This window comes from Cetorhinus maximus, chromosome 7, assembly GCF_964194155.1.
Source record: "Cetorhinus maximus chromosome 7, sCetMax3.hap1.1, whole genome shotgun sequence".
Taxonomy (NCBI): domain Eukaryota; kingdom Metazoa; phylum Chordata; class Chondrichthyes; order Lamniformes; family Cetorhinidae; genus Cetorhinus; species Cetorhinus maximus.
Genome location: NC_135885.1, coordinates 27,073,063 through 27,097,627, shown reverse-complemented (window position 1 = coordinate 27,097,627; position 24,565 = coordinate 27,073,063). Strand labels below are relative to the sequence as shown.

Genomic DNA, 24,565 nt, shown 5'->3' with positions numbered 1-24,565 from the left:
CTAAAATTTAAGCTTATAATAAAATATTATTCAGTAACAATTATAAAATTTGTAGACTCACTTTGTATACCTCAGGGTCCTAATTTCTCAAGAATTCTTCTATGGGCAATTCTATATACAGAGGGAGGTTAACTCAGAAGAGTTATTTCTGCTATAATATACCTAGTAAGTATATTTTATTCTGAGATATCTTTGTTTAGTCTAAATACTCCTGGGGAGAGGACACTTTATTTTAGGATCAAGTCTATAGCTAGTATATCTGAGTAAGTTCTTATAATGATTTAAAATCTCTCCCCTAGTCAAGGACTAAGACTGACACTAAGTTCGACTGAATAAATTTACTTTACTGGGGGTAAAGTTAGTAGAACCCTGGCAACTGTTATTTAAATAGACTGTTACTTGCAAAGAAAGAGTGTGCAGGGCTACGGGAAGAAAGCAAGAGAATGGGAATTAGGTGAGTTGCTCATCTGGGGGGCTGGTGCAGACAGGATGAGCCAAATGGCTTCCTCCTGCACCATAATGATTCTGTGATTCTATGATTCTGTGAAGGCCTGGCAACTCTAGCAAATATATAGTACAGGCCTGGTATCTGCCGTTGTAGATGACTGGAATCCAATCACTCCAGCATTAGATTACTGAACATCTTACAGGACTTTTGGAGTTCAAATCCAATCTCTAAGTTAGTTTCACCCATTTGTTTATGCTTCTTCACTGGTACATCTCTGGTCAGCAAAAGCTAAGCATTTTGCTTGATTTGGGTGATTCCTCATTTTGAAGTATTTAATACAGTCAGCAGATAGAAAGTGGGGCAGAATCTTAATTGTTCCACATTTGGAATCCTCATTTAATGAGTGTAAAAATGAAAATGAATAATTAGACATAGAGAGAAGGATCTGCTTATTTACTTAAGATGTGTCTCCTGATATGTTAAGATAAATTGAAGTGCTTCAGATTTATTTAATCAAAAACAGATTATTTTTCTTTCAACTTCCTCAAACGTTACTGACAATATGAAGGGGAAAAGCAGTTGCTTCAGTCTCATTCTTCTGACTGAATTTATACCAAAAACACAAAGCAAAAGACATTGGTTTAAACATTGCAATGTGCACGAGGCATGGAGTTTGTTGATAAAATGTTGTCAGCATCGCTACACACACCAGCGCTGTAAAAGATTTCACACATTTAAAATAACAAACCTCCTTCATAATCAATGGTGTTATTCATTGTAGCCTTAAGTGTTATTGAAATTAATAAGAACCAGCAGGTCATTTTTCCCCATGACATCCATTGGGAAGCTGGATATGTTTAAAATACTGACTGTGGTGTTGTTATTTTAGATGAAGTACTTATGTCAGGAACAGCTGTTTAGAATTAACAGTTATTCTATTGTCTCACAGACGTGGGTTCTTTGAAATTCTTGTTTGGAACATTTTCCTCAAATAACATCCAATTATTAATGCTTTACAACTGTTACCAACTTGTTTGGTTCCTTCCCTTTCCTTTACCTACTCCCTGATACCACCTCCCGCCAGTTTTAAGCCCATTCTCCTCAGCTGCTTTGAATGTGGTGATCGATGTTGATTATAGATCCTGAAGCCTTGGATGCTCTCTTAAGTGACCACTTTTTTTCAATGTGTGGGATAACACAAGTGTTGGCAGATTGTTCAGCTTCGGGGAATTGGAGGGGGTGGAGGGTGGCTTGGGAAATATCAGCTGAGCCTGTCCTTTTCTCCATACTCTTGCAGGCACTTTCCATTAGAGCTCACTGAAGAGTGATCAGCGACAGGAATTCTAAATAGGTATTTTGTTCCTTAGCCAAGGGAAGTGGAGGCTATTTGCAGATGCCACACTGTTACTCTGGATGAGATCAGAACAGCATCGATGAGGAAGTCAAAGCTGCCCTATCAGTGCAGTACCACACACTGGGGAGCACCATTGTTATTTTGTAAGACTGATGGTTTCACAGGCTGCACAGTCCGTGCAGAAACATCAAACTGGGCTCTGTCATATGGGTTTTACATTACATTTTATGAAATAGTTCAGCTGGGAAAAATAATTGGGGTAAGAGTTTATCTTGTGCGTGAGTATAAAACAGGTGATAGTTAATTGGCAGACTATTTTACATCTCATGAAAAACCAATGGAAATAAACAATCAGGAGCAATGAAAAATAGGCTGTTGATCTGCTATCACCTGTTTTACATTATCACACCAAGTCAAAATCTACCTCATTGTATTAATATAATGGACAATTCCTTTCAAAAGAAAGTTGCTCTTATTTATTGAAGGCCTTCGGAGTGGTCTTGAAGCAGTTTATCCAACCTCAGGCGGCTACTTGTGGTGAGCCTTCTTAGTAAGATATATGACAGAGCAAATGCTATGCTCTTTGTGGTCACTGAACATCATCTGCTTTTAATATGGAGGCAGCAACGTGCAGCTGCACTGAAGGTTGTCCACTGCAGTACATAAATCTCATTGGGTCCAAACGTTTTTAAAAATTATTTTAATTTCCTCAACAAAAAACAGCTGAAGACGGCCTGTGGTTAGCCGATACTACTTACCAATAAAACCTGACCTGCCTTTACTGCAGTCAGCTGCACTCTGCTTTTATTCTTAACCCCCTCAACCCCCCTGCCACCCTCTGAAAAAAAAAATGGACTCTCAGAGCAATGCAAGCACCTGTTAGGCATTCACTCACATCTGCAAAACAAGAGTTCATTAAAAACTAATTAAACATTCCCATGGTCTATTGTTACATCTGCTTGTCAAATAGGAAACATTTGTAAATTATTGACATTAAAAATAAAGAGAAAAGCACACTTCTAAAGAATAATTAGTGCCAACCTCATGTCAGGATGATTGTGGCAATGTGATGGATGGGTACATTTTTCATGTGACAATCTCCTGGATGCGACTGCTGCAATTGTTTAGAGTAATTTGTGCACTGCTCCATCATCATGTTCTCCGGACATTGCTCTCAATAATCTATCGCTGGAGCTTTGCCCATTATTCTCTGGAAACCATTTGGATAATGTGCTTGAGGAACATGGCCCCCACTGCTCGTGGATAAATATATGCGCTCTCAATCTACAAACACACGCCATCATCTTGTATTTTGTTTGCTCTGGAAACCATCAAACCCACAGATTGAGAAAATTGGTCGCAGTTTGAAAACACTGTCACAAATGGGTCACATAAACAATAATGATTCCCTCTTCCCCCAGCTGTAAACACTGATTGCTATCGCACAAACATACCACAGGGAGGGGAGGGGGGGACACGAGAGTGACACAGTCTGTTTACTGCAGCTATCAACTACATCAGTTGTAGAGGCATAGGAGGGAACACAAGAAGAAAACAATCTTTATCCTTCGCCTCAAACATTTACACATAATGTCTCAAAATTTAGAGAGGAAGTTGAGCCTCAGATAAACAGATGGGTCACTGGAAGTGTTGGCAAGATTATCTAGATGTTTTGCTACATGCTACCATAAGGTGTGGACCGGTAGCTACAGCACAAGGACATTAGACTCTTGTCTGTAAGGCACACCAGGGACAGAATTTTTACCTTGCCAGGTGGGCGCGGTGGGCAGGCCCGGGAATGGCCGCTCACGATCGGGCCCTGACCGTGATTTCACGCTGGCTGGCCAATCAACGGCCAGTCAGCGTGAAACGCGCGCTGATAACCTCATCACTGCCGGGGTAGGGGGCGAAAGGAGCGCGGGCGCTGAAGTGAGCACATGCGCACGGGCACGCTCAGTGAAATCTCCCTGAAGGCACAGAACTGCCCCAGGGAGCGGAAGATTATTAACATTAAAGGTAAAGATTTCAAAAATAAGGAGAACACCTCCCCTCATGTGACTCTGTCATATATGCAGGGACGTATTAAAAATGAGTTTTAAATGTTTTTATTTTTTTTTAATTGTTGTTCGAAACCTCACTCCGCCTGTGGATGAGCTTTCGCAAAAAATGCAAAGGCCGCTTGGCCTATTCGTCGGCCCAACAACTGTAAGGTTGGACGGGCAGAGAAAATTTCACGTTAGTTTATTTATTAATGAGCTTAACGGCCCTCTCAATTGTCGTGGGCGCGCTGACGACTTCTGCATGTGCCCGCCGACCGCAATATCACACGAGTGCCTGATGACGCTGGGACCCTCACCCAATATCATGGCATGTTATCTCACGCTCGTGCGTCTTGGACACGGGAGCCCGCACGCTGAGCTGAAAATCCTGCCCCCGGTCTGAGTGACATTTCACAGGGCAGCCTTCCTTAAATGGTGAGTTCACCATTTTCATTTGGCCTGGTTGGGAGAAGGAGGGGATTGAGGATATGAGGCTAACATTTTTATAATGTTTTATTGCATCTTTCAGCGATGACTCAAAATACTTACAGCACAGAAACAGACCATTCGACGCAACTGACCCATGCTGATATTTATGCTTCACACTAGCTTCCTCTTACCTCTCTTTATTTAACCCTATCATCATAAACTACTATTCATTTTTCCTCATTTGTTTATCTACCTTCCCTTTAAATACAGCCACGCTATTGGGCTCATCTACTCCTTGTGACAGTGAGTTCCACATCCTCAGCACTCTCTGGGTCAAGAGGCTTCTCCTGAATTATCTGAATGGGATTTAGTGTGAGTTACGACAGGAGCAGCAGAGTTTTAGATGAGGTTAAGTTCATGGATTTATTTGTGACTATCTTATATTTGTGGCCTTTAGTTTCGGTTTCCCCCAAAGTGGAAACATGTTCTCTACATTTATGCTATCAAACCCTTTCATAATCTTATAATTATCTTATCAGGTCACCCTCAGCCTTTCTTCCCTAGAGAACTGAGCCCCAGCCTGTTCAATTTTCCCAGATAGGGTTAACTTCTTAATTCTGTTATCGTGCTCGTAAATCTTTTTTCTACCATCTCCTGTGCCCCTATATCCTTTTCGTAACATAGAGATTAGAACTGTGCACTGTGCTCTTAGTGTGGTCTAACCAAAATTCTATCCAGTTGAAAATAACACTTTACGATGAATGAGGAAAGGAACACTTAAGCATATCAAGTGGCAGATCAACAACAACAATGAAAACTTGCATTTATTTAGCACTGTTAACTTCAACGTCCATCACCAAGAGTGCCTCGGTAGCTCCACTACTGACCAAGTTAGCTGAGTCCTAAAGGTCATATCTGTCAGACTGAGCCAGTGGCAGGTGGCGAGAGAGCCAACAAGAGGGAAAAACCTACTTGACCTTGTCCTCCACCAATCTGCTTATTGCATCTTCATCTGCCTCTGACAGTATTGGTAGGAGTGATCACTGTGTAGCCCTTGAAGAGACCAAGTTCTGTCTTAAAACACCACCCTACACCATGTTATGTGGTACTTCCAGTGTGCTAAATGGAATAGATTCAGAACAGATCTAGCAGCTAAAAACTGAGCTCAAAATCCATGAGGGTCTGTGCACAATTGGCAGCTTCTCAATTGTATTCAACTACAATCTGTAACCTCCTATCCCAGCAGTCTACTATTAACATCAAGCCAGGGGCCAATCCTGGTTCAATGAGAGGTCTAGGAGAGCATGCAAAGAACAGCACCAAACGTACCTAAAATTGTAATACCAATCTGGTGAAGCTACTACTTGCATGCCATACAGCGGAAGCAGGATGCTATTGACAGAGCTGTGTGATCCCACAAGGAACAGATCAAGTCAAATCTCTATAGCTCTGCCACATCTGGTCGTGATTTGTGGTGCACATTTAAACAACGAACCAGAAGAAGAGGCTCCACAAGCATCCCCATCCTCAGTGATGAGTGAGCCCAGCATGTCAGTGCTGGATGAGAAGTTTATAGAATGCTTTCGAGTTAGTTTCTTAGAGCAACACATCCTGGAACAAACCAGGGAGCAGGTTATATTAGACTTGGTATTGTGTAATGTGACAGGATTAATCAATGACCTCAGAGTAAAGGCACCTCTAGGTAGCGGCGACCACATTATGATTGAATTTTACATCCAGTTTGAAAGGGAAAAGAGTGGACCTAAGACTAGCAGACACGATGGGCTGAATGGCCTCCTTCTGCGCCGTAACATTCTGTGATTTGTTATTGAACAGAAATGGAGGCCACTTGGCTTAATTTGCAATGAGGTGATATCAGTTCTAAAAAAATACAACGTTAAGAGACATTATGAAACACGCCATTCCAATCATGTAGCCAAGTTTCCAGTTGGCTGTGCCCAACATGCTCGATGGTTTCCAAATCTGAAGGAAGCCATGGAAACACAGAAGCAGGTACTTAGACGAGTATTAAACGACAGTGACACAGTGACTTTGGCTAGCTTTTACATTGTAAAAAATGGAAAGCCATTTTCAGATGGCGAATTAGTGAAACAATGTATCATTGAATCCTCGGATGTTTTATTTGATGGGTTTAAAAACCAAGGGCAGAATTTTCTCCCCGTCGGGCGGGCCGTTTGGGAGCGGGCACAGGCGGGCGTGGCGCCAATCGCCACCTGTGATTGGCTCCGTGCCACCATTTTACGCTGGAGGGCCAATTAAGGCCAGCCCAGCCTGAAGTGTGGCTCCCGAGGACAGCGGGAGTGGGCGGGCAGTAGCGAGAGTGCAATGATCACCGGGTCCAATGGCGACACGGCGGCCTGTTCAAATAGAGCTCTGGCAGCCTTGCAAAGGCTATTCATCATGACCAGGAGAAGGGCTCCCCAGAGCACTGCTGGTGAGCAGGCCAGGCAGGAGGGTAGGGCAGCAGAGCAGCGTGCCCCTCGGATTTCTGATCTGTGCCTAGCTGCCCTCCTGGAGGAGGTGGCAGCACAGTGAGAGGTCCTTGTTCCGAAGGATGGGAGGGGGAGGTCCCCTCGCCTGATCAAACGTGCCTGGGAGGAGGTGGCAGAGATAGTCAGCTCCCATGACGTGGTGCGATGCATGTGGGTCCAGTGCCGCAAGTGATTCAGCGACCTCTTGCGCTAGAGAAGGGTGAGTACCATGTTGGCAGAGGTCACTTAACACAGCAGGTAAGCTTTCCCCACAGGCCTCCCCCCGCAACCCCTGCCAACCACCGCCCCCTCCTCCCGCCCCCAACTCTGAGTGCAGTTACCACATTGAATCCTTCACAGCATGTTTCCCTCGCTGGGTGGGCCAGCAGATATTGCCCATGACTAGTTCACCCTGAGAGGGTAGTGCTGGTTTGGGTTCTACACCCACAGCATGTGTGACACTGACACCCAGAGTACAGTTTTGGGGGCAAACTCAAGGATCTGCACCCAGGCAGAGTGCTGGAACTGCAAAGCATGTCAAAGTCAGGGTGCTAACATGCTGGGAGGGGAGCTCCCAGGTGGTGGGGCACCAATCCATCTGCTGGTCTTTGTGTTCCACGTGCTTGTGCCTCCTTGCTTTGCAAGGTTAGACTGTGTGGTGCCACATGTGATGGAGGCAGCATGTGGGCAAGGGGGGTCAGCCCGGGCTCCTTTGAGTGAGTGTGCGGCAGCTGCAGGGTGACGAATCACTGGAGCCCTGCAATGTCCCACACTGGCTGGGGTGGCAGGGATGTGATGGGAATCCAGGTACAGGCTGGACTAATCAATGCTCTTCTCTCCTTTCCAGGAGAAGATTGAACACAATGCCGCCAAGTGGATGCGGACTGGCGGTGGCCAGGCCCAGTTGGCCATCGTGTCCAGATACGAGCAGGAGGCAATGGATCTGGAGAGGAGCCATGTGCCCGTCCTGGCAGTGAGGCTGGGGTGCAACGAGGAGGTAAGATTGCTGAGCACTGAGGGCACCATGTGTGTCCCAGCAGCCATGGCACTGCTGAATGCTCAGTGATTGAAGCTTGCAACATGGGTTGACCATTGATTATGGAAGGATGAGCGCATACTGATCCGGGGGACAGGGATACATATTGACATTGTCTCCACTTTAACTAATCAAATGTCATTGTTCTTTCTTTCAGCATCACCGGCAGAGCCGGGAGGAGGAGGCAGAGGGCCCACCTCTCACACCTGAGGGCCCTGAACGATTGGATTCACCAGCGTCACACCATTTCTGCCAGGCAGTCACCAGCGCAGATACTAGCACCTCGGTAGGAATTAGATCATCGGCTAGTGTCCCAGGACACAGCAGTGAGGGCACTTCGCACTCACTTGAGGTGTGAGCGGAGACAGAGAGTGCCCATGGCGCCAGCAGTTGGAGGACTGCAGGGGACCAGGCACATTCTCAGTCAGTGGCTGATGATGCGCCTCTGGAGTCGTCCGTGAGGCAGCAAACGCTGGAAGTGCAGCAGGATATGTGGGACGATCTAGCGGAGACACATGAGGCTATGCGTGGCATGGTGCCCGTGCTGGAGGAGTCTACGTGGAGCATCACCAATGCAATGAGCCTCATGGCCGAGCGCCATGCTTCCTCCATGGAGGGAGTGGTGACTCTCGTGGAGAGGCTCCTCCAGGAGAGCAACTGGGGCTTCCTGGGGTTGCGCTCCATCCTGCAAGCACTCATAGCGACATTGACCTCAGTTGGTCAGTGCCAGAGTGGTAAATGGTTTGGGCACCAAGTATCCTAGCTCGGTGCCCATCCACGCACGGTGAGCAGGGAGGTCCATAGCGAACTCACGTCAGCACAGGAGCTGCGTGTCGTCTCTGCGGGCTCCTCTCAGGGCACTCCGGATGAGGGCAGGACCTCCTCCGCCCCTCTGCCAGTGACCGTGGCATCCGATGAGGCTGCAGCGACTGGGGAGAAGCCAGCTGGGACTGGCCACTCCCTCCCAGGCGAGGCCATCAAATGCTCCACGGGCCAGAGAATGTCCGCCAAGGTCATCGAGGCCAACAGGACAGCACAGTGAGCAGGCTGTCTCAGATGCCAGTGCCAGCGAGGGGGGAGCACCTAGAAGTAGCACCCGCAAACATAAACTTAAGACACCTGAGGCACACCATGGGTTTCCCACTGGTGGTTTTATGTTGCCCCACTTATAGTTCATGACCACTTGGTGTGATGCGTAACACCTTTGTAATTATTTTTTTGTACTTCATTTTGTTAAATCGTTGAATTTTGATCTGTGAGCGTAGTTCAGGGTGACTCCTTACTTCCGCAGGTGGACGGGAACCCATGCTGTCATGAGTGAGCTGTTTGACATTGAGCTTTATTGACAAGGCCCTTAGTTAATGTTCCCACGCATGCAGATTTTACACTCAGGTATCGAGTATGGAGCCTACAGCCCTGGCTTGTGTTGGAGCTCCATCTGTGGTGGGCTAGCTGAAGGTTCGTTGGATTGAAGCCTCCTGGGTATCCCTGCCTCTCTGGAGTATGCCCGGGTCAGCATCTACCCCTTCAGCGTTCTCCTGTGCGTGCTCATCCTCGGACTCACTACTGGACTCATCACGTGCAGCCGGAGCAACAGCGTCTACATCTTCTTCATCCACAGCCATCCATCCAGCCGTGCTGGAGCACTGAAGAGCCCTGGCACCTGGGAGTGTCTGAGGATGTAGGCGTCATGGGAGCTGCCTGGGCACCTTGAACAGACTTGCAGTATCTGCATCCTGTGGTCACACACTATCTGTACATTCATGGAGTGGAAGCCCTTCCTGTTGACGAAGGCACCGGGCTCACCTGCTGGTGCCTTGATGGCCACATGTGTACAGTTTATTGCACCCTGGACACGGGGGAAGCCAGCAATGGCCGCGAAGCCTCTGGCTCACTGTGTCTGGCTGGTCTCGTTCCAGTGGTAGCGGATGAAAGTCAATGCATGCCTGAACAGAGTGTCTGTCACCTGCTTGACACAAGTGTACACAGCTGATTGGGAGACTCCGCAAAAGATCACCCACTGACCCCTGGAAAAAGCCAGAGGCATAGAAGTTGAGGGCAGCTGTGACTTTCAGCGCCACTGGCATGGGGTGTCCACCCACACAGTTTGCGGAGATCTCAGGCCCTATCATCTGACATATGGAGGTGACTGTCTCTCTTGAGAGTCGGAGCCTCTATCAGAACTGCACCTCAGACATATTGAGGTAGCTGCTTCGACACCTGTATACCCTGGCAGCAGTATAGTGGCGTCTTCAGTGGCCCCTTCTGCCTTGGACTTCCTTTTGGTCCGGCACCACTTGTGCCTGCACCTCTCCTCCCCTGGAGGCTGAATGTGGACTCCTGGCTTCCTCCCCCTTCTGGCCCTCCCTTCCTCCTCAGAGGAGGTGCCTCCAGTGGAGAGCACAACTCCCATTCCCAGGCTAAGGGAAGGCTTCCTGAAACCAGCAAAGCCCCAGAAATGATGTTTACTCAGAGTCCTGGCCTGAAGGCTGTTACTCCTGCCCAAGTAGCTGTGAAGAGTTTTGAGGTATTCCTGCTCACACAGGCAAGTACCAATAACTTTAAGCATTAAATGTCTGACAAATAACACTCGCGACCCCACTGGGCCCTCTTATCCCGCCTGTGGTTGAGGTTTATCCAAATGTGGCCTACCCGCCTGCCCATTACACCTGTGCGATGACCTGAAAATCGCACGGGCCCCGAATAATCCCCGGAAATTGCTGCCTCAAAGACCGTAAGTGGCCCGTTAATTAATGGCGGGCGGCATCGGATATCATTGCGCACCCGCCCACCTAAATATCGCGATGGCGCGCAGTGATGTCGGGACGCTCGCCCAACGTCACCGTGCGTCATTTTACGCGTCGGCATGCGGGGCCCGCCCTGGACGCTGACGAGAAAATTCTGGCCCAAGAGGAACTTATCAAAAGTGTTAAATGTCTGCTACTCAGCAGGCGTACTGTGAGTCACAGAGTGTGAGGTACCGCTTCCCATCTGGCAGAGCAGCTTTGCAGCACTGTACGTTCAAGTGAGGCTATCAGCATGGATGAATGCAAAGATATTAACGACGTTGCTCAGCTCTGCATGTGGGCTTGTTGTGTTGGCAATGATCTGAGCCTGACAGAAGAATTTTTAGATCTCTTGGGAATACACGAGTACAGGGCTATGTATTTTGCGAGACATTTACTGATTGTTTCAAAGTGCACGAGTTACAATCGGGAAAAAATTGTATCAGTTACAACAGATGGGTGCCCCTCCATGACAGGAACACGCTATGGATTTGTAGCTTTGTTGAAAGATTGTGTACATGACATGTATGGTGTGCATTGCATAATACACCAAGAAATGCTCTGAACTAAACTTGACAAGGGAGACAGACTGAAAGCTGTAATGGACAAAGTGGTACAGATTGTTAACTTCATACGCACTCGCCCCCTGCATCACTGTCAGTTTGTGGAGCTTGTGGACATAATTGAAACAGAATGTGGAGACCTTGTCATGCACAATGAAATGTGTTGGCTTACCCTTGGTAAAGCACTCGACTGCTTCCTGGCGCTTCTGCCAGAAATCAAGCAGGTTCTTGCTCAGAACTCTCAAATATACCCTGAGTTAGAAGGCGAAAACTGAATTTTGGATGTGGATTATCTCGCCGACATCACTGGTCACCTGAATGCGACGAATGAGTCGTTGCAGGGGAAGAATCTCCTCTTGCCCACACTAGTTGCTAGTGTCAGAAAATTCATGCTACACCTGCAGTTAATATCCAATCAGTTACCTTCATGTGATTACACTCGTTTCCCAAGTTTGAAAAAAAGGGCTGGAAAAACACTCTGATCAAGGAAATTGATATGATCCATCAGTCCACATGCAAGTTTGGGTTCCGCCAAGGCCACTCTGCTCCTGAACTCATTACAGCCTTGGTTCAAACATGGACAACAGAGCTGAACTCCACAGGTGAGGTGAGAGTGACTGCCCTTGACATCAAGGCCGCATTTGACCGAGTGTGGCATCAAGAAGCCCTAGCAAAACTGGAGTCAATGGGAATCAAGAGAAATACTCTCCCCTGGTTGGAGTCATACCTAGCACAAGGGAAGATGGTTGTGGTTGTTGGAGGTCAGTCATCTCAGCTCCAGGACATCACTGCAGGAGTTCCTCAGGGTAGTGTCCTAGGCCCAACCATCTTCAGCTGCTTCAGCAATGACCTTCCCTCCATCATAAGGTCAGAAGTGGGGATGTTCACTGATGATTGCACAATGTTTAGCACCATTCGCGACTCCTCAGATACTGAAACAGCCCTTGTCCAAATGCAGCAAGACCTAGACAACATCCAGGCTTGGGCTGACAAATGGCAAGTAACATTCACACCATACAACTACCAGGCAATGACCATCTCCAACAAGAGAGAATCTAACCATCGCACCTTGACATTCAGTGGCATTACCATCACTGAATCCCTCACTATCAACTTCCTGGGGGTTACCATTGACCAGAAACTGAACTGGACTAGCCATATAAATACTGTGCAGGTCAGAGGCTAGGAATCGTGTGACAAGTAACTCACCTCCTGACTCCCCAAAGCCTGTCCACTGTCTACAAGGCACAAGTCAGGAGTATGATGGAATACTCCCCACTTGCCTGGATGAGTGCAGCTCCCACAACACTTAAGAAGCTTGACACTGTCCAGGACAAAGCAGCCTGCTTGATTGGCACCACATCCACAAACATTCACTCCCTCCACCACCGTTGCACAGTAGTGGCAGTGTGTACCATCGACAAGGTGCACTGCAGGAATTCACCAAGGCTCCTTAGGCAGCACCTTCCAAACATACGACCACTACCATTTAGAAGGACAGGGGCAGCAGATGCATGGGAACACCACCACTTGGAAGTTCCCCTCGAAGCCACTCACCATCCTGACTTCGAAATATATCACCGTTCTTTCACTGTCACTGGGTCAAAATCCTGGAACTCCCTTCCTAACAGCACTGTGGGTGTACCTGCACCACATGGACTGCAGCGTTCAAGAAGGCAGCTCACCACCACCTTCTCAAGGGCAACTAGGGATGGACAATAAATGCTGGCCCAGCCAGTGAAGCCCACATTCCTTGTGGAATGTCTGCACCGGCAGAGCATTTTGAGAACTGCTTTTCTTCTCTGGGCGATCTGAAGCCCTTCCTCTCGTTGCTCTTAAATCCATTTGAATTTGATCGAGCAAATGTGGGGCAGTATGTTAAAGGTTTGGGGTTGATAAAAGCAAGTTTGAGGAGGAATTAATTCATGTTCATGCCCTGGCTGAAGATGAAGTTAACCAGCTAAAGAGTAAAGGTATACAAGAACTGGGGTTGAATATCCCCGGTCCACTTCTCCGGCATTGCATTGCAAAGCTGCTGTCAACCTTTGGATCAACATACATGTGCGAGCAGACTTTTTCTGCTTTAGGACACATAAAATGCAAGAATCGCAACAGACTAACGGATGGAAACCTCAGTGCTGAATTGAGAAGTGTCTGCACATCCCTAAGTCCTAATCTAAGAAAGCTTATGAAGTACAGACCCAACCAGAAGTCGCACTGAACATGATGTAAGGGAAGCGTAAATATTCATTTTGCTTTTACCATTTAAAGTTGATGATAGTTCTATTAATATATGAATGGTTAAGCATTTTCTGTAACTCGTTATGAAATATTTGGCTTGTATTAAATGTATTTAATCTTATTCATGGGGTCATGGCTAGTGCACATGCCCCATTTCAATCTTGCCGTCCACTGAGACGAAGAAGGGCTACTCATGCGGCCCATTCACTAGCCTAGGTTGCCCATCACTGCTCTAGAAAGTGACAATGGGGAGTTAATAGTAGATAATAAGGAAATGATGAATGAAATGAACAAATATTTTGACTCTGTCTTCACTATAGAGGATACAAAAACATTCCACTAATAGCTGCAAATCAGGAGGTGGAGAAGAGAGAGGAACTTGGTGAAATTACAATCAGGAGGGATACGGTACTGAGCAAACTGATAGAGCTGCAGGCTGACAAGTCTACAGGTTCTGGTGGACTTTACCCAAGGGTCTTAAGAGGTGGCTAATGAGGCAGTAGATGTGTTGGTGTTAATTTTCCAAAATTCTTTAGATTCTGGAACACTTCCATCAGACTGGAAAGTAGAAAATATAACCCCTCTATTCAAGAAGGGAGGGAAGCAAAAAACAGGAAACTAAAGGCCAATTAGCTTGACGTCTGTCATGAGGAAGCTGTTAGAATCGATCATTAAGGAGGTTATAGCTGGGCACTTAGAAAAGCTCAAGGTAATTGCGAAGAGTCAACATGGTTTTGTGAAAGGGAAATAGTGTTTAACCAATTTATTGGAGTTCTTTGAAGTAGTCACATGTGCTGTGGATAAAGGGGAGCCTGTAGACGTGCTGTACTTGGATTTCCAGACGGCATTTGATAAAGTTCCACATCAAAGCTTATTGTGGAAAATAAAAGCCCCTGATGTAGTGGGTAACATATTAGCATGGATAGACGATTGGCTGGCTGGCAGAAAACAGGGGCATGAATTTTTCCAGCGTCGTGTGGGCTTGGCGGGAGCAGGTGGGGGCAGCCGCGGAGCTGACCACCGCCCACGATTGGCTCCGCAACACCATTTTACGCGGATGGGCCAATTAAGGCCAATTAATACACGAGCGGTAACGCTACCTGTGCAGGCGGGGGGAGGAAGGGAGAGTGGGGTCCAGCGCTCTTTCATGCATGCACGTGAAAGAGCACTTTGATCTCCCTAAGGCACGGAGCTGCCTCAGGGAGATTGAAGCGCTTTTGAAAAAAATAAAATGAAAACATTAAAAATTTAATGAAACGTGTCCCTTCGTGTGACTGTGTCACATGAGATGGGACACGTTTTTATTTTTCAGAAAAACTTTTTATTTAATTCTTAAAGGCTTTAGGAAACCTCATCCCGCTTGTGGATGAGGCTTCCTAAAAAACGTAAAGGCTACTTAGGCTGTTCGCCTGTCCACCAACCGTTAGGTTGGATGGGCAGTGTAAACGTGAAATTAATTACTTTGTTAATGGCCTTAAAAGGCTTATTAATTATCGGCGGGTGCACAGCCGACTTGGGCACACGCCTTCCAAACAAAACATTGCTGGCATGTCGGGCCCGCCCCTGCACGCCAACTGAAAAATCCTGGCCAGGGAGTATGCATAAAGGGGTCTTTGTCTGGTTGGCAGGATGAGACGAGTGGAGGTTTCTGTACTCGGGCCTCAGCTTTTTACAATTTACAACAATGACACAGATGAGGGGAGTGGAGGTATGGTAGCTAAATTTGCAGACGATACAAAGATACTTTGGAAGGTATATTGTGAAGAAGACATAAGGGTTTGCAGGCAGTTATAGATTGGTTGAATGGGTGAGCAAAAATCTGGCAGATGGAGTATAATTTGGGAAAATGTGAAGTTGTTCACTTTGGCAGGAAGAATAAAAAATGCAGAGTATTACTTAAACAGAGAATGACTGCAGAATTCCGAGGTGCAGAGGGATCTAGGTGTTCTAGTGCATAGGTCACAAAAAGTTAGTATGCAGGTACAGCAAGTAGTTAAGAAGGCAAATGGAATGCTATCCTTTACTATGAGAGGAATTGAAATCAGAGTAAGGATGTTATACTTCAGTTATACAGGGCATTGGTGAGAGAATGGGCCGTAACTTTCGAGCTCCCCAAAGATGCTTTGGGAAATCCCTCTTGGAACTTCACAGGTCAGGGTTTGCAAGGCAATTGCCCAGAGGTGCAAACTTCCTCTGGGCAATTGCCCTGTGCTGGGAGCCATCCGAAAATGCGATTTAAATCGCAGACTTCAGATGGCTCTGCCTGTGTTACGAAAATAGTTACCTAGAAAAAGTTAGAAGAATTAAAACCTCTTCCAACTTCTGAGTAACTTTTGCAAAGACCCAAATCGAACCCCACCCCTACCCTGCCCATGAGATGATCACCACACTTCTGACCCCCAGGGGACTCCCCCCGACCCTGCACACTAACCATACTCCCCACGGTATTCCCCACCCTCCAAACACCCCCCATGGGATTCCCCCCAATCCCCTGACCTGATCCAATCCCAAAAACCACTACCCCCCCCACCACCCTGCACACAGGCCCAACCAGATCCGAGCCCCCACCCCATGTAGGCCCGACAGCACCCAACCTGACCTGGCTCCATCTGCATACCCAAACTGACCTGACGGCCCACCCACCCACCACAGGCAGGCCTGACCAGACCCAAGCCCCCATCCCACGCAGGCCTGATAACCCCCAACCCGACCTGACCCCATCCGCATGCCCAAACTGACCTGTTGCCACCCCCCACCCCGCTGCAGACCTGACCCGATCCCCGGTATGCAGGCCCAACTCCCCCTCTACATGACCTGACCTGACCATCCCCACCCCACCGTACTTGACCCCACCTCCGCAGGCCTGACACGAACCCCCTGCCTGACACGACCCTGTCCACAAGCCCGACCTGATCTGATCCCCCCTGCAGGCCTGTCCCCTCCCCGAGCTGACACCAACCCAGACCCCCACCGGCCTTTGACGACCCCCCCCCAGGGGGTCTCACCCTACACCCCTCCGAGGTCTGAACCCCCCATCCCCCAACCACGTGCTCCTGAGGTTCAATCCCCATACTCCCCCCATGCCCCTGAGGTCTGACCCCCCTCATGCACCCCTGAACCCCGAAGGTCTGATCCCCCACCCCCACTATGCCACACCCCTCCGAGGTGTGACCTCCCACACCTCCCAAAGTCTGAACCCCACCCTTCCAAGGTCTCCCCACCCCCCCTCCCCAAGTGCCATAAAAAAGAGGGCGCGTCCTTCTCCAATCCAACTCTGCTGGACTGCAACACTGGGCATTGAAGACAGCTGCGCTGCCTAGATCTTGCCCGGCCTGTGTCAGAAGGTCGGGCAAGACAGACACGGAAGAGATTGGTCAAGGAGTGGCAATCCAGCGCTGATTGTCACTCTGAGGAAGTTACAGCCCCACATCTCAAATACTGTGTGCAGCTTTGGCCTCCTTATTTAAGGAAGGATGTAAATGCATTGGAGGCGGTTCAAAGGAGGTTTTTACTAGATTTACTAATGTATAAGATCCTGAATGGCCTTGACAAGGTGGACGTGGAAAGGATGTTCCATCTTGTGAGTGAGTAAAGAACTAGGGGACACTTTTTTAAAATTAGTGGTCGCCCTTTTAGGACAGAGATGAGGAGAAATTCTTTCTCTCAGAGAGTTGTGCGACTTTGAAACTCTCTGCCTCAGAAGGCAGTGGAGGCGGGGTCATTGAATATTTTTAAGGTGGAGGTAGATAGATTCTTGTTAGGCAAGGGGATCAAAGGTTATTGGGGATAGATGGGAATGTGGAAATCGAAACACAAACCGATTGGCCATGATCTAATTGAATGGCAGAGCAGGCTCGAGGGGCCAATTGGTCTACTTCTGCTCCTGTTTTGGTATTTTTCAATTTTTAAATTCATTCACAGGATGTCAGCTTCACTGGCTGGACCAGCATGTATGTTTGTTTGTATTGAGAGTGCTATCAAGTAGCAATTACCCTCAATAACCTGACGCTTAGTTTGGGTTCCACCAGGCCTCAGCTCCTGACCTCATGACAGCCTTGGTCCAAACATGGACAAAAGAACTGAACTCTCGAGGTGAGGTGAGGGTGACTGCCCTTAACATCAAGGTAGCATTTAACCGATTGTGACATGTAGGAATTCTAGCAAAACTTAAGTCAAAAGGAGTCAGGGAAGATTCTCCACTGGCTGGAGTCAAACCTAGCACAAAGGAAGATGGTTGTGGTTGTTGGAGGCTCATATCTCAGCTCTTGGATATCGCTACAGGGCCTGGATTTTGCCGTCAGGGTGCGCCTGAAGTCAGCGCGGCTGGAAGCGGATGTAAAGCCCGCTCCCAGCTGAGATCACGCTCTGAATGCGATCTTATGCTGGCTGGCCTATTAACGGCCAGCTAGCCTGAAATGCACCCGGAGAAAGGCTCAGCATTGCCAGTAGGGGCAGGAAGAGGATGGGCGCGAACAACACTGTGGGTGCTGTGAGCGCTTCCACTGAGCTCCCTGAAGGCAGACAGCTGTCCCAGGGAGCTGCAGATCTCCAAGGAATCAAAGAAAGCCCAAAAAAAGCTGCAAGGAATGTCCAAGCAGCACATTCAAGCACCTGAAAGCATACCTCATCAAAATGCTGTCCCCAGATATTTCTTTTTATTTTATATCCTAACGGAGATTTCATCCCGCCCTTGGATGAGGTTTCATCAAAAATGTAAAGGCCGCCTGGCTAATTGGCCTGTCCACCAACCGTAAGGTTGGACGGGCCACAAAAGATCACTTACAATTTGGCCGTTAATGAGCTTAATTGCCCAGTTAATTGTTCGCGGGCACTCTTCCGACATTTGCGCGCGCCCGCCGAGCGAAATATCACATGGGTGCACGATGACATCGGGACACTTACCTGACGTCATCTCGCGCAATTTTACACACGTTCGGGTCGGGCACACGCCCGCGAGCGGGACATAAAATTCTGGCCCAGGTGTTCCTCAGGGAATGGTCAAGGTCCAACCATCTTCAGCTGCTTCATCAATAACCTTCCCTCCATCATAAGGTCAGAAGTGGGGAAGCTTGCTGATGATTAACCAGTGTTCACAATTACTCACATACTGAAGCAGTCTGTGAACATTTGCAGCAGGATCTGGACAACATTCAGGCTTGAAAAGTGGCAAGTAACATTTGTGCCACACAAGTGCCAGGCAATGATTATCTCCAACAAGAGAATATCTAACCATCTCAGTAGCATTAAAATCGCTGAATCCCCTATCATCAACATCCTGTGTGTTACCATTGACTAGAAACTTAACTTGTCTGGCCGCATAAATTGTGTGGCTACACGAGCAGGTCAGAGGCTGGGAATTCTCTGGTGAGTGACTTCTGACTCCCTGAGTCCTCTCCACCATTTACAAGGCACAAGTCAGGAGTTTGACGGAATGCTCTCCATTTGCCTGGATGAATGCAGCTCCAATGACACTCAAGAAGCTCAACACCATTCAGGGCAAAGCAGCCCGCTTGATTAGCACCCCATCTACCACCTTAAAAATTCACTCCCTCCACCACTGGCGCACAACAGCAACAGTTTGTATCATCTACAAGATGCATTGTAGCAACTCACCAAGGCACCTTCGACAGCACCTTCTAAACCGCTACCACCTAGAGGAACAGGGGCAGCAGATTCTTGGGAACATCATCCCCTAAGGTCCCCTCCAAGCCACACACCATCCTGACTTGGAGCTATATTGCAGTTCCTTCATTGTCTCTGGGTCAGAAATCTGAAACTCACTTCCTAACAGCACCGTGGGTGTATCTGCACTTCACAGACTACAGCAGTAAGGAGTTATTAAAGCAGAATTCCAAAAGAAATAGGTTTTAAGGAGTGTCTTAAAGGAGGAAAGAGAGGTAGCGAGCTGGAGAGGTTTAGGAAGAGAATTCCAGAGCTTAGTGTCCAGGCAGCTGAAAACATGACCATCAATTGTGTGGCGATTAAAACCGGGGATCCATAATTTGGACAAAATTGGAAAAGCTCAGGAATCTCAGAGGGTTTTAGGGCTGGATTTTAAAATGAAGGAGTTGCTTAACTGGAAACCAATGTGGGTCAGCGAGCCTAGGGGTAATGGGTGAACGGAACTTGGTGTCAGTTAGGATACGAGATGCAGAGTTTTGATGAGCTTATGGAGGCTGGTCAGGAGTGCATTGGAATAGTCAGGTATAGATGTAACAAAGGCATTGGATGAATTAATATAAAATGATGATTAACGAACCTGGAGATATTCAATGACGAGATTATGACATGGCTACCGGGGATGACTTTTGGCTTGAAAGTAGGTTTGGAAATAATGAGAGAAGTTACATTCCCAAACAAGACACCTCTTCTGGGATGTTGCATTATTATCTCATCACAATCAAATTCAGGGAATTGAAAGCTTTCAAAATTACTTGTTCATTTTCTCTCTGTTCTTGAGTTACTGAAAATCAATTACTGTGTTTTGTTGACACAAGACTTGAAAGAAAGAGAAAGGAATTATGAACCTCTCCTATTTAATGAAAACTGGCTTTCATTCTTCTATGCCATCCTGTTATTATCCAATGGATCATCTTTTTATTGATGTGGTTACCTTGGCACCTCACAAATAGTCTCAGATAAAAGCAACATAGAATACATATAGGATATCAAAACAGTGGGAGCAGAAGCATTATTACATGATCGTCAAAGAGTCATAAATTAGAAAGGTGAGCGAGTTATGAAAACTTGGCTCACTGCTCTGGGTGCTCACCCTTTGAACACCCTTTTGTCAAAGGCACTTCTCACAATTTACGATACCCCAAAGCTCATGTTAAGTGATGAAACATCACAGTGACTGATAATAATTAATGTTACTACATTGAAATTCTTTGGAACAATGAAATGATTGATGAAGCCTATGATGCCAATGAAAATAATCACCTGGTTAACAAAAAATTGAATAGGGCTGATAGCAATTGGGTAATACCAACCACGTGGTCAATCTGCTCGCATTCTCTTAAAGGTGTATTGCACCTCAGATTACCACACACCCCACTTTTTATTTGTGACTTTGGTTCACCCATCAACCCTATGCTTTCTGATCGAAATTTCCATTCCTGGGTGCCTCAGTTTAAAAACTCTTATCCTTACATCTTAACCTCCATGTCTCTGTTCCTTTCTGTTGCTGTATCCTCCTCCAGCCATACAACCCTGTGAGATCTCTGCACTACTTTAATTCTGGTCTGCTGCTCAACTCCTATTTTAACATCTCCATCATTGGTGGGTGTACGTTCACCTGCCTGGGCTCTAAACTCTGGATTCTGTCCTTAATCCTCCCTGCTTCTCTACCTCTCTCTCCTCTTTCCTGATGCTCCTGGAAACCAGCCTCATTTGTGCTAATTATGGATCAGTGGAAAATTTTTTTGGTAAGGCTCCTGTGAAGTTCCTTGGACCAATGTTCTTCATTTAAGGTGCTATATAAATGCAAGTTGTTGTTGTTATTTCCATTTGTTTCAATGCTATTGCAATGTGAAAATCTAATTGGGGAGATTCAAATATGAAGTTGCAGGAAAGGTTGTCATGGTGTTCTGAGGTGGCATCGGCCCGGATTTTGCGATCAGCGGTGAACTGGCAGCGGTATCCGCTCATCTCAAAGCAAGCTGCCCACAAAGATCTCCACGACGTGGTTTCACGGTTCCCAACTTTATTCTGAGTCGAGTCAAAGGCGTCTCCAGATGTTCAGCAACAGTGATGTCATCAAGCAAGGTAAGCAACCAAAAAAGGCCTGGCTTCAAACTGCACCATCTCGGCAACATTCTGGGCTGAATGGCTGACAGGCAACAGCAAGAGCACTAGTGGAGTGGAGGTCAAGAATGTTGGCATCCTGAGAGAGGACAGCAGATTGTTCCCCTGAGTAACCCTAGTAACCTATTGGGGGACAGGTTGCTGGGTTGCTCCAACACCTGCAGGATCCTTTGGATGACGATATCCATACGATGACAGCAGCCTGGGCTCCCATTGCAAATGTTCAGCACCATTTCTTCCATGGATATTACAGCATACAGGCATGCCTCACCTCCCCTTCCTGCTTCCTCCAGCTGTGTGCCACCTTGTCCAGCAAGAGAGACGGTCAGTGTTATGCAATCTGTTAGGGTGGTGTGGCTGTCATGGTCGAACAGCCGACAGTGTGTGCGAGATGTGTGATGTTGGTGTGAGACTTCGAACCGTGCTAAGTACTTGCTGTTCCAGACTCTGGAACAGTTCCTACAGATTGGAGGGTAGCTCATGTAACCCCGCTATTTAAAAAGGGAGGCAGAGAGAAAACAGGGAATTACAGACCAGTCAGCCTGATGTCGGTAGTGGGAAAATTCTAGAGTCTATTATAAAAGATTTAACAGCTGAGCACATGGAAAACAGTGGCAGAATCGGACAGAGTCATCGTGGATTTACGAAAGGGGAATCATGCTTGACAAATCAACTGGAATTATTTGAGGATGTAGCTAGTAGAGTTGATGAGGGGGAGCAGTGGATGTGGTTTATTTGGACTTTCAGAAGGCTTTTGACAAAATCCCTCGATCGAACCTGCCTCCACCACCCTTTCAGGAAGTTTGTTCCAGACTCCAACCACCCTCTGGGTGAAAAAGTTTTTCCTCACATCACTTATACTCCTTTTGGCAATTATTTTGAATCTGTGCCCTCTTGTTCTTGATGCTCTCTTGAGTAGGAATAGTTTCTCACTATTTACCCTGTTCATATCCCTCAGGGCCTTGAATACATCTATCAAGTCTCCTCTCAGCGTTCTTTTCACATGTTGTGTTGAAAAGGCTCTGACATCCGATGAAGAATTCTGCAGAACCCCCTCTATGCTGGAATCCTTGCAGTGAAGAGAATCTCCACAGGAGCCATGCCCTCAATTACAGCACTAGCTGCCATATTCTGGTAAGTGTTTAAAGATCCCCAAGTTTTCCAGTGTGTTAGTGAGTCAGTGTATGAGTGAATGGGTGAGTGTATGGGTGAGTATAAGCGGGTAGGTGGGTGAGCTAATTGGATAAGTGAGTCGAGTGATGGCTAGGTAGGGTGGTAGTTTGGTAGGGTAGTAGGTGGGCAGGGTGGCAGATGGGTAGGGTGGCAGATGGGTAGGATAGTCAGAGGGTATGGGAAATTGGGTGGTGGTGGCTAGGAGTCTGGGGGTCAGTGGGAGAGACAGGTAACAGATGAGGTAGTCGGGAGGTGGAGTGGGAAGTCTGTGCTGTCAGTTGTGTAGCTATGAAGGAGTTAGAGACAGAGACTTCAGATGGTTCTGACTTACTTACCTGGATACTTACCCAGGAAATGTTACACAGAAAGATCCTAGTCTAACTCAGAGTCAGAGACTTTTTCCGAGGGTCGCGGGGTGCAGGGGAATTGCCCATTCAAACTTCCTGGGCAATTCCAATAGAATCATTGCATCCAGAAGGGCCCCAAAATGCATCTTTGGGCACTATGTCCAGTCTCCGGCAATCCGGAAACTGGAAGATCTGGGACGACTGGGACTAAAGGCCGATAAGCCCCCTGGACCTGATGGGTTGCATCCTAGGATATTAAAGGAAGTAGCAGCAGAGATAGTGGATGCACTGGTAGTAATCTTCCAATAATCCTTAGATTCTGGAGAATTCCCAAAGGATTGGAAAACGGCCAATGTAATGCCCTTATTCAAAAAGGGAGGGAGGCACAAAACAGGTAACTATAGTATAGGCCAGTTAGCTTAACACTTGTCATTGGGAAAATGGTAGAGTCTATTATAAATGATGTAATAGAAGAGCATTTAGAATTATATAATCTAATCAAGCAGAGTCAGCATGGCTTCATGAAGGGGAAATCATGCCTGACAAATTTATTAGAATTCTTTGAGGAGGTAACAAGCAAGATAGATAAAGGGGAACCAGTAGATGTAATGTATTTGGAATTCCAAAAGGCAAATGATAAGGTACCACACATAAGGCTACTTAATAAGATAAGAGCCCATTGTGTTGGAGGTAGTATATTAGCATGGAAAGAGGATTGGCTAACTAATAGAAGATGGAGAGTTGGGCTAAGGGGGGAATTTTCAGGATGGCAACCTGTAACTAGTGGAATGCCACAGGGATCAGTGCTGAGGCCTCAATTATTTCCAATACATATTAATGACTTGGATGAGGGAAATGAATGTCACCATTTTTGCGGATGACACAAAAATAGGTGGGAAGGCAAGCGGTGAGGATGACACAAGGAGTCTACAGAGGGATATAGACAGGTTAAGTGAGTGGGCAAAAAGGTGGCAGATGGAATATAATGTGGGAAATGTGAGGTTATGCACTTTGGCAGGAAGAATAGAGGAGCTGAATATTACTTAAATGGAGAAAGACTGCAGAAAGCTGCAGCACAGAGGGATTTGGGAGTCCTCGTGCATGAGTCACAAAAAGCTAACATACAAGTTCAACAGGTAATAGGGAAGGCAAATGGGATGTTGGCCTTTATTTCAAAGGGAATGGAATATAAAAATAGGGAAACCTTGTTAAAACTATACAAGGCACTAGTTAGACCACAACTAGAATACTGTGAACAGTTTTGGTCCTCTTATCTAAAGAAAGATGTACTGGCGTTGGAGGCAGTTCAGAGAAGGTTCACTAGGTTGATCCTGGGTATGGAGGGATTTTCTTATGAGGAGAGGTTGAGTAGGTTGGGCCTGTACTCATTGGAGTTTAGAAGAACGAGAGGCAATCTTACTGAAACATATAAGATTCTTAGGGGGCTTGACAGGGTAGATGCTGAGAGGTTTTTTCCCCTTGTGGGAGTCTAGGACCAGAGGGCATAATCTCAGAGTAAAGGGATAGTAAGAATGACAGAGATGAGGAGGAATTTCTTCTCTCAGAGGGTAGTCAATGTGTGGAATTCTTTACCACAGAGGGCTGTCGAGGCTGGGTCATTAAGTGTATTCAAGGCTGAGGTAGACAGATTTTTAATCAGTAAGGTAATCAAGGATTATGGGGAAAAGGCAGGAAAGTGAGGTTGAGGATTATCAGATCAGCCATGATCTCATTGAATGGTGGAGTAGACTCGATGGGCCGAATGGCCTACTTCTGCTCCTACATCTTTTGGTCTTATGGACTTATTGCACTGAGGTCTGTGGGGCTGCACTCCCGGTGTTAACTTCGAGG

At 46.9% G+C, this 24,565-nt stretch overlaps 1 long non-coding RNA gene across 1 annotated transcript in view; it reads right to left on the bottom strand.

The window, feature by feature from the left end:
• Positions 1–24,565, bottom strand: part of LOC144682442 (uncharacterized) — a 64,575-nt gene that overhangs the window by 818 nt on the left and 39,192 nt on the right. The window lies entirely within an intron of this gene.